The sequence below is a fragment of the Gallinula chloropus genome, assembly GCF_964237585.1.
Source record: "Gallinula chloropus genome assembly, chromosome: 20".
NCBI classification, from domain to species: Eukaryota; Metazoa; Chordata; class Aves; order Gruiformes; family Rallidae; genus Gallinula; species Gallinula chloropus.
In genome coordinates this window covers 8,552,039-8,568,743 of record NC_140105.1, presented here as the reverse complement: position 1 = coordinate 8,568,743, position 16,705 = coordinate 8,552,039, and positions in this window count along the sequence as shown.

The window sequence follows — 16,705 nt, the reverse complement described above, 5'->3', positions numbered from 1 at the left end:
AAAAGCTACTAAAAGCGAGCATCAAGAGTTCCTTGGCACTGGGATGGTCCTTGATGATTACTTTCTTTGTTGGTCTCTGTCTTCTGTATCTACTGGCCCATGAAGTGACCATGATGACTGGAGACTGCTTTTGTTTCTGAGTTCTCTCTGCAGGTGCTTCCTGAAGCTACAAACTCAGTGAAGTTCCAGATCACATGGTGTTTCCAAACAGGCGTCAGAATGCATTGAACATAGGGGATAAATCATCAGCAGTTCTATCGCTTTCCATCGCTGCTGGAAGCAGCTTAGCCACCCAGCTTAGTCCAGGTGCTGAGGGCAGGATTCAGTTGCCCAAACATAGATGTCTGATGCTCTTTGGGAGTCTTGTGGTAATCCAGATGTGTGTATGGGACGGCAGATGTGATTTAGGAGGTCACACCATCCCTATGATTTCACAGACCTTTCCAAAGTGCCTGGAGAGCATGAGAGTTACCCCAGCAATGAAATCCCACCCTGCCTTAGAGATGGTTGAGCAGAAGTACAGAAGATGTGCAGACACTTTTGCCAGGACCAACAGCCACAGAAAGAGACAAAACTTCTGGGGGGCTTTAGGGGAGGGAAGAGCATTGCCCTCCCAGTTTAAGAAGACGCCACTTCTAGGACTGAAAAAATTGCAGCTCGCCAGAGCATAACCATTAAGGGTTTATTACAATTGAGTTTTATAACACGCGTTCTAATAAGTCCTTAAAGAATGTGGCTGTATGCAGTAATCATTTCATAAATATTAATACAGCATTTAGAAATGGGGCCTTAATTTAAAGTGTTACCTTTTTATTAGCAAGTGCACAGTTTAATTACTGCAGTAAAAATATAGATTAGTTAAGCTTTGCTGCTGTTCTATTACCTGGGAACCAGCTCCAGCCTAACTTTAATAAGCAGCTTCTGAGGAGGTGAAAGAAATTCCTCTGGCTAGAGAGACCGAGGGGGGAAGGTTTGCTGCTGGAAGCTGACTGTATTCTTTAACAAGGCTAGACTGTGGAATGACTTCTTCTTGCTGTCTGCATTTTTGTGTGCGTGTGTGTTAGTTCACACACGTCTCCAGTTCTTTCCATCAGAGATTGACAGGCTGGTTCTGAACAAACAAACAAAAGTAAAGCACCAGGACACGCAACCAGCATTAAACTCCAAAGGCTCCCATTTCTTTTTGGTTTCGTTTTGAAAACAAATTCTGAAAAAATATTTACTCATTCTTCTGTAAAACAGCTACTTTCACTTGCTTCTGCACCCAGGCTAGAAGCTTCTTTTTCTTCCTCTATCATTTCTTGCTCAGCAGATCGAGGGGAGGGGAGGAGAGGAGGCAGGACACCAAGTTTCCATCCTGAACTGTGCGACAGATGTGCATGGTTGGAGGGAACAAGCCAACCTTTGTCTATCAGTTTCCCCCCCTACATTAGATAAAAGTAACAATCCTGCAGTAATTTATCCTGATATTGTTCTGTAGAATATGGGCCTTGGGAAGAGACAGCAGAGGCCTCAGCAGTAGCGATGTTTTGAGCCAGTACATTAGATGATGGATTTAATTACAGCCTACTTTGGAGCGGGCGAAGATACCCCACTGCCTAAAATCCCAGGTAACTACAAGCACAAACTTCCCTCTAAAACCAGGTACTGCTGAGAGGCACCAGATGCACAGACACTTGCAAGGAACTGCCTTTTTTCAAAGACAGGATAATTCAAGCTGATATGATGGGAAAGGGGAATGAGAGACCGTGTCCCTGCTTCGCAGGAGCAGATTTCAAGAGCAGCCCGCTCCGTAACTGTCTGAGATCATCCAAGAGGTCTGTGGCTATGCCAAAAGCTGAACTCATGTCCGTTTGGTCCCTGTCTAGTAAGATAAGACAAGTCGTTCTGTGAAAAAGTCCAATGGGTGCAGACAGCTATGTAAAAGCAAGGCATTTGTAGTTTCTCCTGCTACTCGCAACCCCCTTCATCTTGTGATTTATTGTTCCTTTTCTCTAGACCCAACGTAATCTGGCCAATACAGATTGAAACATTTGGAGCCATATGCAAGTCACACCCTCTCTCTGAAACATTTGTGATCACAGAGCCACAAGTTGTCTTCTTACATGTATGTGAGATTGTGTGCGCACGCTTTTGGCAAGGAGAGAGCTGGGAAGGCAGCAACCACCTACACTGGAGGCCCGAGGGAATTCTCAACCTTGGGTTCTGGAAACAAGGGCAAACCCCCCTTTGAATCATATGAATGTGGCAAAAAACCAGAGCAAAATGAAAGCTAAGAGAGGAGAGAAATTATGACTGAAGGTAACTGGAAAAGTAGGGTCCCAAGAGAAGCGACCAGTGGAGGGTGGAGGATGAAGGAAGAAGAGAGATCTGAGAAGCCTTGTGCATCCTTCTATAGTAGGAACAATTAGTTTTCCTTGTGCTCTGCAAAGCCTTCTGTAGGAGGACAGCACCCAGTTACTACAGCTCCGTATGGTTGCACAGCTTTCCTCTCGTAGCTGCTGCTTTGGGGCTGAACACCTGGTGGTCCAAAAGCCAGAGAGGTCTTCCAGGATGTGTCTGCTGATCTCCAACCCTTCTGAAGGCTTCCTTATGCACATGCCCAAATGTTTACTTCAACAAGCTGTTAACGGCACACCCCTGTGAGGCCAGCGAGCCGCACGGCTTGCCAGGAGCAAGAGGGAATTGTTAGAGCCTTGTGCTGTCGTGGAATGTCACGGTTTGGTTTCTTCTGGTGAGAAATCATCAAGGGAAAAGGAGGACAAGTGCCAACACCAAGAGACTGGTGCTGGATCCAGGGCAAACACTAAGTGTTCGTGTCAGACTGCCCCGTGGGGATGCGAACGGGGAATCCGAGCGCTGTCACCTATCCAGCTCTTTTGCACCTTACTCGGCCAAGCTGAGCAGCATTCCCAGATGTGACACATGGATCATTACAGTATGTTGCCATGGTTGATTTCACAATTAAAAACAAATACAGCTTATGCTGCAGCCGATGTTATAAAAATAAATGGAGCTACTTTGCATAACAGCATCATTAGGGCCTAATTGCCAGCTGGTCTGTTAAACCATAAATGAAAACAAACAGGGCTATAAATTAAATTATTAGAATGATATTATGGCTTGGGGAGATATTACACCATGAGAGCTTATTTTGAGGATCACATTGTAAACAGAGCAAACCCAATCGGAGCGGAGGCAAGGCAGCCCCCTTCTCCAATCGTCTTTCTCGTAACCCTGGGGATCATTCAAACAATTCGTCATCATCTTCTTTCCACTTGAGATCATCAGTGCATCCTCTCTACAGGAGAACACCCCAAGAGACAGGCGTTAGTGTTCAATCGGAAGAGATCCAGCAAATGAAATTGCAAGGAGAGACACAGATGCAGAGAAGGAACATATAGTTCATATCTTTGCTTATTTCTTAGAGGGGGGCTTGGGAGTGACACTGGACCCAGAGTTTTCCTGGAAACTTTACCTTTTGCTAAAACATGATGCATCATTAAAGCTGATGGAAATTTTCAGCATTTGCCTTGCTGTTTTCTGTTGCTGTTGTTTGCTTTTGGGTGAATGGTTGGACTTCCAGAGACAGTCAGAGCGTACCCATACAGCGTAGTGCTGGCAGGCAGAGAAGTGATGATGAGCACCTTGTCTATAAGCTATTTGCTTACAGACACAGGACGCACTGGAGTGCTATAAGGATGATAACTAAGACTCTGCTATTAGCGCAAATTCAACTTTCTATAAATATATCTTAAAGCTTCATAGAAACTAAGCTTTTCCATTTCTACCTGGCTCTTTCCCTCTTATTCTCCCTTCAGGATGAGCTTTCCTGAGTATTTCTATTAGAAGCAACAAAGCCAGTCAAGAAGAAAAGCCTGTCCTGTCAAGCAGCTGTTAAAAATGAACTTACTCGGGGCAATAACAAATTCAGGGTGAGAGCTGTTGAAAACAAAGCATAAAACATCTGTTGAAATGTAACAGAAGAGATAAGAGTTCATAGGCCACAGGTGTGCCCCCAGATGTCCAACATACATCTCTCTGCTGATGTATTTTTACTTGCAAATCCTGTGGTAGGAGGGACTGGGAAGAGCCAAGCCAACGGGAAGTCAGCGGGTTAGAAGTGCTCACAGAATTCTGCCACCTTCCCATAGCTCCACGAGACAGCTTACCTGCATTGACAGGACCATAGAATGTGTAAGGTTGGAAGGGACCTTTGGAAGCCATCTACTCCAACCCCCTCCAGTGAGCAGGGACATCTTCACTAGAGCAGGTCACTCAGAGCCCCATCAAGCCTGACCTTGAATGTCTCCAGGGATGGGACCTCCACCACCTTTCTGGGTAATCTGTGCCAGTGTCTCACCACCCTCAGAGTGAAGATTTTTTTTCCTAATATCCAACCTAAATCTCCCCTTTTCTAGTTTAAAACCATCACCCCTCATCCTATCGCTCCATGCCCTTGAGAACAGTGCTTCCCCAGCTTTCTTACAGGCACCTCTCAGGGACTGGAAGGCCACCATTTCTCTTCTCCAGGTTGAACAAGCCCAACCCTCTCAGCCTGGCTTCATAGGAGAGGTGTGTGTAGCGCAGCAAAGTAACATTCACTGAAACAAGCAATACCCAAAGCTCCTCAGGATCCTTGAGGGAGTAGCTAAACCTGAGGCAATGGCAGTTGTCATACTGGAGAGGGTTTTCCAGCTCTGCAGTCAAGGACAGCATTACAACACGCTGGCGGGGTATTGTTCTGCCAGGACACGTGTCCTGAATAGACAGCTGAAGCACCTATTAAACACATGTGATGTATTAGCGGTGGTAACTGAACTTCCCTTGATGACATGAGACACATGGACAAGTTCAGGATCTGGCTTTGCCATTTCCTGGAGTCTCTTCAACAATTGCATGAGGCAACAGATCCCAGTGGAAAAGAACCAGAATCAAAAAGAAAAGAAATCACAGATATTTGAGGCTGCTCTGCCGGCATCAGTCGGCAGCGAGAGGTCCTCTTTTGTGGCTGTTAATGTGGACCACAGGGTTCAGCCCACCGAGTCTCCTGTGAGGTGTACTTTGGGAGCTCTTTGTTAGTGCAGGTGAAGTACCTCTGTGACGGAGCGCGACAGCCGTTCAGCAGTGCACAGGAACATTAAATAATGTTTTGGAAGGAGATGTTGGTAATACCAGATTTAGCTCATAATGTTGAGGGGAGTTTTAGGTAATGTAGCCCAAGCTGGAACTCTGCCAGGCTACCCTGCTCTTCGGCGGGCCCGTCAGCAGAGACGCGCGGGTCTCCTGTTTCACATGCACCTCCAACAACACCACGGCCTAATCCCCAGCCTGGGTGTTAACGCACAGGACTACCTGGCAGATCACCCTCGTCTCATGCCCACACGCACTGTCTCTGCTGAGAGTGCTTCCCCGTGGCATCGCTCCCTTCTCCTTCCCCTCCCCTAGCTGCGCTCTCAGCTAAAGATAAAATAAAAAGCTTCTCTAAACACAGGAGCATCCCTTTCCTAATGCCCCAAACTCTTTTCTTTTTCCCTCCAGAAATTTCCATGAGCCTCGGTGATTCCTCATTTCTGGCTCCACAGAGGAGCAGGAATGCGAGGCTGCGATCGCTGCCATTGTGGAAATGATAGCAGGCAAAGACCCGCCGGCTTTCGGAGCAGATTGTTATTGCAGTAAGTTACGCTGTGCTAACAGAACCCACTTTGTCAGGCAGCCACAGGGTTGGCAGCCTCTTCCCCCCCGCCTGGCCTGTGCCAAGCCAAGGGGCAGCCCACGGAGATAGGCCATTTGATTTACTTCACAGTTATTTCTTGCAGGATGAAGGAAAACTAGAGAAAGGAAATTAAAAGCAGACTTGGATCACTGAGTCAGCACAGACACACATGCTTGCAGCCTGCTGGGTCATTGGTTGGCACTGGCAGAGCTCCACTGGGTGGAAGTTTATAGACTGCATTATAAAGCCTTTTGCCTGGAGTGGTTATCACGAGAAACGCAGGAGCAAATGAACCCAGGCAGGATGGGGAAAATGCTGTGAGGATTAAGAAGCCCTTTGTGTCACCTTTTAACCACTGCTTGTTATTTATAACAAAGGAAAATATCTCTGGCCAGAACCTGGGGTAAATCAGTGTAACTTGCCTAGCCTTCCCCTAAGATCTGCAAGTGTTAAAGCTGCAGCTCCACTCACCCAGGCTGTTACTTTATACACGGGCATCTTGTCAGCCTCACATTTCACATCCCATCTGCTGGGCAGGGGACCAGCTCCCCACAGCCTGGGCAAGGAGCACAGTCCATGGGAGGGTGTTTTCCCCTGCCCACAGCACGACAACGCTGCGCACGACGGATCCCACATGCAAGCTGTTGTCTGGTGTCCAGCGCGTGGAGCCAGCTGAGCATCTTCCAGGGCAGCAAGGTTTAAGGACTGGTTTTTAAAGAACATTTTGTATGAGCAGAGTAGCAGGAGGAGGGAGGTGGTGGTAGCTTATTTAATATATACCAAATGTACGTCTGACATAGCAATATCACCACTTCACGTCCTTCCCCCACAGTTGTGTTCCCCCCCACCACTTCTTTTTCCTTTTTCCCTTAAGCAACAGATCTTCCTGGAGTCAGTGAAAGAGATTATTGAACAACTGGTACTCACTGTGTTTTCCCTTTGCTTAGAGCTACATCCATCTGCCTGGAGATGACCTAATCTCCTTGTTTTTAGGACTTCCAGGCAACAAAGTTTTCCTGTGGATCGATACTATTTGTACATGAGCCTTTTTGAGACCTATTTTACTCAGACCAGGAGGCGTTCCCACATTTGTACTAGGCACTTTCTTAAGAGACATATTGCCATTCACGTTTGTTTTCTGTTCTCTTTGGCTGCCTCTCGTTGCTTTCCTCCAGAGCTGCGCGTCAGCAGTTCTGGCAGAAGTGGATAACTAATGACTTTAGAAGGTCCTATTTCATGTAAAGTTTATCTCCTTCTGACTGACAGCTAAGTGGACCCTTTCCAAAAGCTTCAGGTTAGTTTCCCTGGTTCCTGATGTCCTCTTATGTCAGGCACAAGATTTATTCTCCTGCCAATACCCAGAAGGTTTCATTCACAGAAGACGCCTGTCATGCTTTGCCTCTCCATCAGCTTTGATGGGCATAGGGGGTATCACATGGACATGTTCTTCCTTGGGGAAAAAAAGGGACTTTATTTTAATCTGTTTGCTCCTCACTTAAAGTGGCAAGAGAAATCAAGATGGAAAGAAGTGCAATAAAGATGTAGAAAACTTGAGCAAAATTCAAAGGCAAAGAAAATGAATGAAGGATTGCTAAGTCACAGACCCCCAGACTGGTTTGGGTGGGAAGGACTCTTAGAGCCCCCCCCAGTGTCCCCCTGCCACGGACAGGGACACCCCCCACCAGCCCAGGGTGCCCGAAGCCCCACCCAACCTGGCCTTGAACCCTGCCAGGGATCCTGGGGCAGCCCCAGCTTCTCTGGCCACCTTGTGCCAGGGCCTCCCCTGTCCCTGGAAAGGATTTCTGTCTCCCAGCTCCTCTCCATCACCCTCCTGCAGCTGAAGGCCACTCCTGCCCCTGTCACCAACCCCTCTCCAGCTCTCCTGGAGCCCCTTGTGGGACTAGAAGCCTGCTGGGAGGATAAATGAGAATAAAAAGAGGAAAATTAACTGGAGATTTTGAAACATCCCATGGGAGAAGTACAGACAACAAACCCTGCTGAAGAGAAGTGATTTAAAATCGTGACCATCCCATGAAGGAAAGGGATCCCCTCAGCTCAGTGAGCTGCAGATGACTTTAAGGAATACAGAAGAGCAGAGGTGACCTCAGAAGGATCTAGATGATGTGAAGCATCAGTGCAGGTGGCAAACCTGCTGCTGGGCACCACGCAGGGTGCAGAAGAACAAAGTGTGAGTAACGTCAGTGTATGGAAACTGCTCCCAGAGTGGGAGAGCGAATTGAAGAATCAAAGCCCAAGTCCTCTCATTGCCATCCAGCCGCTGCCAGGTTCACAGCCAGCTGCAGGCACACAGAACAACCTGAAGATGCTGAGAAACCCAGAAAAATCTGCTGTTCCTAAAGCACCCCTGGTAAGGGTACCACAATAAAACAAGATAAAGGGGAGAGCCAAGACAAACAGAACATGCCTACTTCCAACATTTCTTCATATATATTTTTTTAGAAAAAGAAAATACAGACTAAGCACATAAATGGACAAGACTTACTTAGCTAAGTCATTTTTTTCCCTCCCATGCACCACTTTGGAAAATAAATAGGTTTTTTTAAAATTTTGGGGTTTTTTTTCTTATTATTTTATAAATCCAAGGCCCGTATGTACAGTCACAGCAAACCTTTAAGACCTACATTTTTTCCTTTTTTTTTTCCTGCAGTAATTATGGTCTCATTAAGATTCCAATAAAAAAAAGTCAAGAAAACCGTTTTTTTTTCTTCTTCTTCTTTTTTTTTTTTTAGAGAAAACAGAAGTGCCCACAGTGTCTCTCTCCATGTTACGCTTTTAAAATATTTGCATTTGAAATTCCTCACTGCAAATAATTCCAAGCCAAATGTAAATATAACACTTAGATTACTCCCAGAAGAACATTCTTTTGACCATTAATCCCTCCAATTCGGAATCAAATTTTTCCCTCTCTCTCCTTTTTTTTTTTCCTTCCCCCCCAGCTGTAATTTCACTGTATTGACTGGATCTTGCAATTTGACAGGCAATGTGTGCAAGAGAAAAATATATATCTTAGAAGCCACCAGAGCTCAGCTCGTCTCCTCTGCTTGCTTTTTGTCAGCTTCTCTGTCAGCTCCTGTGCTCTTACACAGCCCATGGGGGAAGAGGTCTGTTTGTTATGACAGAATGACTGGGATGAGGTTCTTGGCAGGATGTTGAGTGGATTATGAGCTTCCAGGCATGAGAGACAAGGTGCATTAACGTGTTGAGCTCTAGCTGGGGAGCAGAGCACACCACGGAACTATAAGCAGGTAGGAACGTTGTCACTTTTACTTCTCACCTGGGTTTTCCTAGAACAGAGATATAAGAGGCAGGAGGAACCATCCAAACCCTCCAGGCAAACCTCCTGCAGGATACAAGCCAAAGGATTTCACCCAAGAATTTCTGTTTGAGCAAATCTTTTAAAACCAGACCAAATCCTGCAGTAAGGGCACCATGTGTTGGAGCTTCCACCATTTCCTAGTTAACCTGGGCCAACATTACTGCTCTTCACCTTTCGAAATGAACATCTCGTGACAGACAGCTCCCAGTGCATCCCCTGGAGTTGATGGCAACTAGTTCAGGTAGGATGCATCCATGCCCGTGTTTCTGTGAGCAAGAATCAGTACAGAAGGGATTTGTCTCCCTCTTCTGCAGTCAGCTTCCAGCTTTGCATCCAGCTGACCAGCACTCATGCAGGCCAGGAAGAAATGGAGCTAACTCCCAGTACTTTGGTGGCTCTCAGGCATGTTGCACTTTTGCATTAAAATTCTGACTACGATCTTCTCTTCTACTCATCTCCAGTGACTAAAACAACAGAGAAATAGAGGAGTGGTGATGACACCCCTTAGTGAGCTGTAGAGATACCTTGAGGCAAGGGTGAGCCATCATTCAATGTATTTTATCAACCATCTCAGCTATCACGTCACTGCACTTTCTAAGGTGTAAGACATTTGAGATGAGAATTCATACAAAAATAGCTGTCTGGTTCTTTTATTCAGGGTATTTTCCCCTCTTTTTCTCTCAATTGCATTTCATCCTGTATGACTATTTCATAGGCCACCACCATTGGTTTTCAGAGCCACCATATCCAGAAGCTTCATTAAAAGACCACCTTATAAAATCATAACAGAGTCTGTGACTGAGCCAGCAGGTAACAGAGACCAGGTAACTCTGCTCTGCTGCCCAAAGGCTGCTGATATAATTATTTAAATCCATGCTTTTGGTAGTTTCCCCTCCCCATCCCTAAAACCATACAAACTGCAGCTTCAGGTGAAGCCCAGCCATTCCTCAGTGTGACTGTGGTACACATGAGCATGCAAGTGTCCACATCGCTCTATAAAATCTTACTTATCAGAGTCATTGGCCACTTTGAACTTGATCTCTCAGAGGAGTGGTGGCTCCCATGGCTTGTATGAAAACAGCACCTGAGTGAGACCCTGGTCTCACTGACAGAAAATGCTGGGTTTAGCTTGGCAGATACAGGCTCACAGAGGAGACACCCTGTTCAGAACGATGGTGCTGGATCCTATCAAGGGCTCCTCTAAGCCACAACCCATCACGGATGGAAGAAAGAGCCTAGGCAACACAGCAACTCTAGAGCAACTATGCCCACTTGTATATCCTTCTGGCATGGCAAACGGGGAACGTGGTTTTGTGCGTTCCACCCCTATAGGCTGTCTGACCCCAGATCTGGAGCTGTCTGCCAGGACAGGGTGGGTCTGGGAGCTGGGGTGTCCTGCTCAAATGATGGTGATGCTGAGGGGACGCCAGCTGCTGAATGTGAACCTGGGCCTGTTACTGATGGAGAGAAATGAAAGAGCTGATCCAGAGGCTCCTACGCAACGTGTTTATTAGTATTTGCGTAGTGTTTGGGTCATAGCCCTGTCCAGAGGGGGATTTGAATATTTGAACAGAGCACTTACCCAAACAGCAGCTGGCTCCTACAGCCAGCAGCGTCACAGCCCCACGGACAATGCACTTCTATGCTACGCTGCCATGCGCTTGCAGGCTTTCCTCTCCAGCCCCCCTCCCCTCCCACCCCTCAGGAAGATGGTTTATGAACTGTGTACAAATGTTTTCATTCAATGGGAGGAATGTTGTTTTCCTAAAATCAGGAATTAGGACTGGGGCTCATTTCAGGAATTAAGGTGTTAAGCCTCAGGAATCCAGCTGCAAAGACACACGGCATCCAAGGCACAGCAATGCCAACCAGTAGGAATCTGGGTGCGGAGACTCTGCAATGTTAATTGGCGCTTTTTTTTTAGAGATAGGTTTGTCCTGGTTAGTGGAAGGCATTTTGTACACTTTCCTTGAAGCAGCACTTGGAAAAAAAGCCCTGGGGGACTTCTTTCCAGACCTTGTATTCATTGGAAACAGTTGGGTTGTATCATCCTACTTTCTCCATGGTTTTCTCCCTTGTGGGAATTGAGTGTGGTGGTGTTGGCACATGGCTGCCTCCCACCTCTGTGCCTGGGGTGGAATGCAGGGAGCACAGACAGATCATCCCAAGAATGCAGTGGGTGTTTCCTTGGGTCTTGTTTCTATGTTTTAATTGCTTTAAAAATAAAAGCAAGTGTGATTAAATTAAATAAAATCAAAAAGATAAGTTGTGAAGCGAAGGGGAAATTAATTTGTAAGACAATGGGGCAGACTGCACTGCCTTGAGCCAGGCAAAGTGAGGCCTGGAGCAGTTTCCTGCACCTCCCCTGCTTTGCATTTTGCCTGACGTGTATCCCAAGTGAACCTCCACGTGTCTGCTGACAAACCTCTGTCCTAACCTGCATCTCCCATCCTTGCTCTGATTACAGACCACTTGATGACAGGCTGACGCATCTTCAGTCTGGATCTGTTGTTTCAGACTGACATGCCATTGCTACCACGGTTCAGCTGTGCAACAACCACACACAACATCCTCTGTCGGTGATTTCCCTGAATGGAAGCTGTCAGTCAGGATTTAATCTATCTATCAGTGATGTATTTTGCATAAAATACATAAAAACAGACTAAACATCTTCAAGAGCATTCCTTTTGTTTTTTTGTTTTACTTTCAAGTCCCCACTGCCCCACAGACTATTTCTTAGGATGAATTCCAGTCTCCAAATGATCAGCTAAGCTCAGGAGCACAATTTAAATACATTTAAAATGCACCCAAGGCAACACTGCTGAATCAGAGCAGCATTTCTCTGAAGTATCGCTCAGTCAGGACTTCAGCATACTTTGGGTTTTTTTCTCTATGCAAAGGAAACATCAGCCTCTGTCCTTGACGTGAGGGGAGATAGATCTCAGGACACTCCCTGCACCAGAGAGAAATCAAAGCCATTTGACTGGCTCGTTATCTGAAGACACTAATTTCTGCACCACATTTCAGATACAATTGCAACATTTGCCATGGAAAGCAGCCTCAAAAGATAAACTCCTCAGCTTCCCCACCACTGCAAAATGTATTTACTTATCATCCTTGGCAAAGATTGCCCCTGGACACAGAGTCTGAAACTTAATTTCTAGGTTTAACCTCCCCTGCCCAGCCGGGGCTTCCCCTTTGCCCACCACCCGTGGGCTTTCTGTGGACTCCTTGCCTTTGCTTGCTGTATTTGCTTCTGCATCCCTCACAGTTGCACTGAGATGTAATCCAAGGCTGTCACAGTCAAGTTTACTCTGTGGGTTGCTTCAAGAGGTCTCCAAGGGGTGAGAGGGTTGGTAGGAATGAAATGAAAGGAAGGAAAAACAGAACTCAAGGGCACCACTAAGAAAAGATTTTGTGAGCATCAGGATTGCGTAAAGAATCATTTGAAAGCAGAGCCAGTAAAAACCACTCAGAATTTACTGCAAGGCCAAGTGTGGGACAGCCTTATCCAACCTCACACCATGAGGACCACGTCGCAGTCCAGCCTGACACTAAGCACAGCACATGTGCCGAGCTTGAGGTGCATTCAGAACCCCAGCAAAGGTGATAGGGCTGGTGGAAATGCTTGAAACACAGCAGGTGTGTGAACACTTTGCTGAAACAAGGTCACTAGGCTGGTCGCTGGAAGCTTCATCAAAGCCTGCTGCTACCTAGGGGAGTTTGGCTGTAGATGTCAATCAGTGGGACAACCTCCTCGTCCAGTGCAGTGCAGTTGGCTCTTCCACATTTACATCCTGTAGCCTTGGAGTTTATTGCCAAAATTTTCCTTTCCACAATAATTTTGGGGCAGGGGGCTGTGAGGTGTGGCAGGGGGGCTGCAGGCAGGCTGCCCTGGTACTCCCAGCCAAGCCTCGGCCAGGAGAGGTGCTGGTTCACAGGTGGCAGGGGTGGGGGATATGGGGCTGCCCTTTGATGGACATGGAAACCTGAGCTGTCAATCAGACCTTCCAAAGTCTTGAAACACCTCTTCCCCAGCACAACCCTTTCCCCCTCCTACATCTTTAGCAGTAAGGAGAAAGGCCCAAAACTTTCAGGCTCGTGATTACCCTGTAAGCTTACTGGTTTTATCATCACCCCACGCAAAGGCTGGTGGACAGGAGGAGGCTCCTTGCTGGGGGAGCAGAGACTGTAAATCCAGTCCGTTTCCAGAGTTTACTCAACAGTGCAAACAAAAATAAACGGGTGTCAGCTCGCCTGCTTAAAGAGGCCATGAAAGGTGACACTGTGTCACTAATCCCTTGTTGCCATTCATTAAATACATCCTCTAGGCTGTTAATCTTCACACCTTCCTTTGGGGGCCACCAGGCAACAAGCTGGGAGGTCTTGACCATGGCAGAGGATGGCAGGAGATGCCTAAGGTCAGCCTGAATAAGCAAAAACAAGAGCACTGGAATTGTAATAAGATCATGTGTGAAGAATGCATGTTAAATATGATCAAATTAGCTGTGTTATGAGAAGCAACCGGCAGCCCAGCAAAGTCGATAGAGGATATCCCAGAATGCCCAGAGAAACTTGATAAGCCCAGATCTCTGCTGCTTCCCAGATGTGGTATTGCTATCAAAGCAGGAGAGCATACAGCCTTGGCCATGCTGGGGCCAACAGCAAAGGTGAGGAGGCTTTTGGGGGTAGCGAGAGGCACGTTCACAGTGAGAGTGGATCTCTCTGGCCTGCCTGCACCATAGAGTGTCCAAAGAAAAGAAGCAAATGTGGATTGGCTTCCTGCAGAAAGCACAGCAGCTGGAGGAAGGGACAATGTTCCCAGCTATATCTACAGCCCAGCAAGGTGGCCCCAGGATGGAAAGACAAGAGCGGACACAGGGAACTCACATGCCCTTCAAGGGCAGGACAAAGGCACTCTTCACCTTGCTTGGGTTGCATCTGGATCAGAATTGGTCTCACGTATCTTGTCTTTTCCACAGCAAGTCCATTGGTAGATCTTATTTGTGTGGGATCAGGAACGCAGCAGAGTGGTCACAACCCCTGGCAACAAAACAAGTGAGGGCTGCCTGAAAGGATGGAACGAGGTGGTCGACCCCAGCAGCCCAGGCAGAGTGCTGACCTTTAGGGACCAGACAGGATTAGAAAAGGTGATGCAGTGTGTTGTATACTGAGATACTGCATAAAACTGGTCATGTCTTAGCACTTTCCCAGGTTGGGATCTCTAGGGGCTGTGCCTTTTGGTAGATCCTTGGCACCCTGTGTGGCTGCACATGCTGGGGGGGTTTTTTCCCCTCACTAGGCTGTTCATGCAAACAAACATGTTGTAGTTATTCACCGCAAATGTGTGTTGTTTGGGGCTGAGCTAATCTGGTTTATATAAAGACAACAAGCAAACAGAAAGTAGGATTTGGGAGCCTGGCTGCTGTGGTGGCCTGACCATGCGATCCCTGTGCCGAGCTCCCAGGAATGTAGTGAGTCTCAGGCAGGACAAAACAGCCTTTATTCAAGCATCAGCTTATCAACCCCGTTCTCCCTCCTGACCCGCTCTAAATATAGGTCCCTGAACCTTACTCGGGCTTGTGCGTGGAGAGGAGGCGAATATTTGGGACTACAAAGTTTCTTCCTTTAGCAGATAAATTCAGTAACATGCCTGCAATGAGCTTCAAAGGGATGAGAGCAAATCTGCAAGGCGTGATGTTCAGCCCAAATTCTTTCCAATGTTGTATCACCATAAAACTCTCTAAAGATGCTGTTCTTGTTATCATTTCATGATAAATAATCCAAACAAGTGGACGTTTTGTTATAAAAATATCTTGTTAGCACATAAATCCACTTCTTATTCATTGGTTTTCTGTGCTACTGTTGAAATACAACAGGTTTTTAACCTGTCTGGAAACAGGAGCTCAGGCTGCACCACCAAACACACAGAAAATAAGAGAGACACCTGGCAAGACAGGAATAATTCAGGCTGCCTCTGCTTGTCAGCCAGCCTTGAGTCTGGGTGTATTTTCCCATTTTTCCTTAGATACTCTGAGGTGTCAAGGTGACTTTGTTGGGTGAGAGACAGATGAACAACTTATTGACTCCCTGCCCCTCTGTGTCCCGTGGAATTACTCTCTTCTGAAAGAGCTGCCATAGTATCCTTGAACTAAAAGGAAATCTCTCATTTGGCTCAAAAATGATGACAGCCAAGAAAAGAATTGGCACAGAAGAAAAACACACCTTTTTTGTCACATTAAATTGTCAGGAAATAAGATATTTAGAAGAATTAGCTTATACAGATCAAGCTGCACAAGGGAGAGATGGACAGAGAGGCTGCTGCAGCTGGTGCCGGCTCCGAGTGACCCTGTGATGAAAGACGAGGAACTTTGCCTGCACTATCCAGCATCGTTTCAACATGGCAATGAAAGAGCATGTCCCCCTCCCCTGCCTGAGCACAGGAGGCAGGGCTGGGACACAGCCCTCCTTCAGAGGCAGGAGCTGCTTTGCCAGAGGGCAGGCTGCCAGGTTTCGCACCCCCCAAAGTGTATTTGTGATCATTTTAACCAAAAGCCCCAACACACGAGCTCCGTCCCCACAAACCCATGGCCCTGGTGCATGCAGCCCTATTTACTATTTATCTTTGCTAGGAACATATGGTTCCACTTTCTCAGGCTGCTGGTCTCCAGGGTTAATGACATATGACCATATGGCCCAGAGCAAAGAGTGATGGGACAAACATGAAGAACGATTAATCTGGGGAGGGGGGGGAAGAAAAAGGAAAAAAAAAGAAGTACTGCAATGCTCCCCTTTCCACATGGAATGTCAGATCTTTGGGCTGACATCTGGACAGATGTTGTTAACATCTGGGAAGATGTTAAGTGTAGGCTTTCTTTTTCCTTTTTACATTTAAATGTTCCAAATGTAAATATTATACATAAAAACATTTATAAATGATACTGTCTTTTCTACCCTGCTGAGGCCATGGTTGTCTCCACACCACTTACATCTTGGCTTTTAAAGGTTTTCCAGTGACATACTCTCAATGTGTCCAGTGACAAATGATGTAACGTGTTATTAGACCATTGGTGCTGTTTCAGTGGAGCCCTGGGTTTCATTAAAGTTAGCACGCAACATTTCTTTCTAACTAGCTCTGCAGAACAGCAACACCTCAGGCACACAAAGTGATGTGAAGTCACTTCTAGGTATTAACAAACTGACAAAAGCAAATAGCCAGAGGTGTCTTTCATATCATCCTGCTCTCCAGTGCCCTCCCTGAGGACTTTTTAGCCTCTCTGTTAGCAGGGGAATAGACACCCCTGGGAGACATTTCACAAAGGAGCACCAGCCACAGGGTAGAGGCCAAGCTGGAAGCACTGAGGTGCTTTGGGGGCATCTGTCCAGGTCAGACCTGGAGATGCCCGTTGCTCTGTGCTTCCAGGAACCCGGCTCATTAAACATCTCAGTGGACTTCTATGCGCCATGAGCAAAACGGGCTCAGGTACTGGTTCCGTGCAGGCTGCCTCGCTCTGCAAAATCAAGCCTGTGTCCTGCAGATGCTTTGCTGGCTGCTCATTTCTGGGTAAACAGGGCTGACTCTGACAGGAACAACTGGTTTACTGGTGTCACTTAAAGGAAGGATTTTCTTTCGCAGTGTATGGCCATATTTT